Source organism: Vombatus ursinus, unplaced genomic scaffold, assembly GCF_900497805.2.
Source record: "Vombatus ursinus unplaced genomic scaffold, bare-nosed wombat genome assembly UNPS02014806.1, whole genome shotgun sequence".
Classification (NCBI taxonomy): Eukaryota; Metazoa; Chordata; class Mammalia; order Diprotodontia; family Vombatidae; genus Vombatus; species Vombatus ursinus.
In genome coordinates this window covers 1,014,912-1,018,317 of record NW_020954584.1, presented here as the reverse complement: position 1 = coordinate 1,018,317, position 3,406 = coordinate 1,014,912, and positions in this window count along the sequence as shown.

Genomic DNA, 3,406 nt, shown 5'->3' with positions numbered 1-3,406 from the left:
TTTTTTTAATTCCTCCACTTAAATCTGATTATGTTGACTTAATTAAAAAATTAATAAATATGAATGTCTGAATCTGTTGGGTCCATACAGTCTGTGTCATTTTGACAAGTCAGTTCTCGTTTTTGAATCTAAAGGGCATCAAGTATAAAATTGGGGGGGGGGGCTATACTTACAGAAATTAAATAATTTTTTGTAAGGCAATACTTTAACAATTAAAAACTCACATGATGAATGATCTATAAGATATGGAATTGTAAGATCATAGAGATTTAAGGTGAGTTTCTATGGAAACTTTGTTTAATTTGTTATTAAATTGTTTAAACAAATTAAATTTGTTTCAATCACTACAGATATCTTAGAGCACTGACATGAGCAAATGATGTCATTCAAGTTAGATATTTCAGTGATTTTAAGTTCTTCTATTGGCCCAAAGCCTAACTTATAGACAAAAAGTTTGCTCCTGGTGATGATATTAAGGAATAAAATAGTGGATCATTATAATTGCAGATTTAAAATTACATGTGACTCAAAGAAATTAAAAATATTTTACATACAGAGTGTAAGTGGCTGGTAGCAAATAATAAAAAAAAAGGTCATGCATAAAATAAGCCTCATAGAAAAGATGTCATCTAAGAATGGATAACTAAAACATAAAGGTGGGCCTTTAAGTAACAAGAGCTCTGATGCTGACCTGCTCTCCTCTGAATATTAGAACACCACGAGGAAAACGATTACCAGGTTGGGGACAGATTCTCAGGAATGTTTCTGATAGGACATGGACATGTATCTCATACATACTTCTTTAATTTTAATATGACTCAAAGCAAGATGGAACAGCATGTACCCTGAAAAATACTCAGATTTAAAACTGAATTCAATGATTCTGCTTTATCTGATTTCAAAAGAGAAATTTAACAGGTATACATCCATCAATGGGAACTTTAAGCAATTTCTATATACCAGGCACTAGTACATAGCAAGGGCAGTTTTGCACTCAATAAACTTATATTTTAATTGGTGCAACTGAAACAACCACAGATAAGTAACTCATCTGATTCATACAATTCAAAATACATTTATGGAGTATCTACTGTGTGTAAGGGTACAGTCTAAGCATGGTGTACATAAAGACAAAAATGAAAAATTGTTTCTACTTTCAAGGAACATACATTTTACTCAAGGATAATATTCAAAATATCATAGAGAAAAAAGATAGAAAGAGGGATAGATATAGATATAAACATAGATGTAGATATATATTCAGCTTGATGATGAAGATATAAATTAAATGAATAAAATAATTATTAATTTATACTAATGCTACCCAGAGGAGGAGTATGGGAAGAAAACAGAGAATGAGTCACTAGAGTTAAATAAATTGTTCCAGAATAGAGAGAGACAGAATTGAAGTACTCATTCTCTGAATTTAAATAAAACAAAAACAAAAACAAACAAACAAATGAACAAAAAAACTTCTTTACTCTCTACTCTGTTATCTTTTCAGGAGAAAACAAGATTTATATTTCTTGTGGAGCAAGTACTTTGGGTCTTGGTTTTTCAAACATATTTTATTCAATTTGAATTTGCTTTTACAAGCTAACTCCTGGTTCAGGCTTGGTTTCAGCAATTCTATGCCTCTTTATAGAGTACAATGTGTTTTAGGCATTTCTGAAGATAAAGGACTATGAATAGTTTCTTAAAATTCACTTATTAATGTTGATATGCAAGTGAACATCTGGTAGCTTGATATCTTATGAAGCTAGCTGGCAGGAAATACATTCATCACAATTTACTGCACTGGGACTCAGAGGCAGTGCAGGCACAAAAAGGATTGTCTTGGGCCACCCCTAACAGTTTTGAGGAGAGAGGATTGTTAAATTTTCAGTGAGAAAATATACACCTCAGAAATTAGCAATTATATGAGAGTTTGATTTATGGTTTTGCTCATTTTTAGGCTTAAAAAAGTATTAATATTGAAGATTAAATTTAAAAGTGTATGCATATTTTTTTTCCTTCCCAGAAACTCACTTACACATTTGCTGTCATATCTCTGTAATACTTTAAAACTGCTGTTGAGCTTTGTAGGACTGCCATAGAAGGCTGAAGGAATGAAGTCATTTCCAGACTGGAGACTTGTGACTGGAAGCTAACCATCATCATCACCATCATCATCATTGTCATCATCATCATCATCATCCCTTTCCTGTCCCTTCCTTAGCTTCCCTTCCCTTTTCAGATTACCTTCCAATTCTTATCTATATCTCCTATATACCAAAGTATTTACATATCATCTCACCAATGAGAATGTGAGCTCCTTGAGTTTTAAAATTATCTTTTTGCATTCTTTTGTATCCTCAGGTATTAGCTTGATATATCATACAAGGGTCTTCTTGAAAGCTTCCTAATACTGTTCTGAAAGGCTGTTATTGACATCCAGTGTAAGCCACAGAGGGTCCAACACTGCCTTAGTTTCAGTGAAAATCAATACAATTCAGTATCTTTCTTTCCTCTAAAGCTAAATAAAAGCTTTACAAGGAGAGAATGTTTCTTCACAAATGGACCCAACTCCATAGAAATCTAGAAACTCTTGCCATTTTTCAGGGCCCTTCTATGACTTCCTAAATACTAATTATTCTTTTCATTGTTTTAAGTTTAGTAAGGTTCCAATAGACTCTTTTTTTTCATTCCAAACAGGTTTTGTCTGTCAGTAAAGGTTTGACCAAAATAGATCTTATCTGCCAAAAGAAGGAAAGAGATAAGTCTTAACTGTACCTCAAAATGCAAGGAACTCCACAGTCTCTAGATATAGCAATGCATGGAATCCAATGAAACCAAACAAGTCCTGAGGTAATACCATTCTTCTCACTCAATTTTTTTACATTCTGAGTAAAGTTTTTCATTTGTAGCAACTGGAGTTAATCATTGATTCACCAGCACAAATTGAAAAAAAAAAGACTCCTGGGACATAATAAGTCCTTAATAATTGCTTGTGGACTATGATGGAATCTGTACTCATTAATTGATTTTACCTACATACAATGGATCCAAAAAGTGAAACTCAGAAATGCAGGAAAATTTGAAAGAGGTTAGGTTTGAACCCAAATCCTGCTGACTCAGTTTCCAGTTCCCTATCACAAACTCATGCAAGCTCTAATGTGAACCTAAAGAGATGACTCAGTGTATCGTGGGGTGGGGAGCAGTGGAAACAATTACTTTTTTTTTAAAGTACTAGAAGGGGTGGGAAGAGATATAAAAGGGGTTAAATTTCTTCTATTTTTTTCCCCTAAGAGGCTGCCCTTGGAGTGAGAGATGGAAATCATATTTAGACAAATGTAGGTTTTATGTCAGGGAAAAAAAAAACCCAAAAAGCAGGGACAATTTCTCACCATTACTGCTTCCTAGTAAG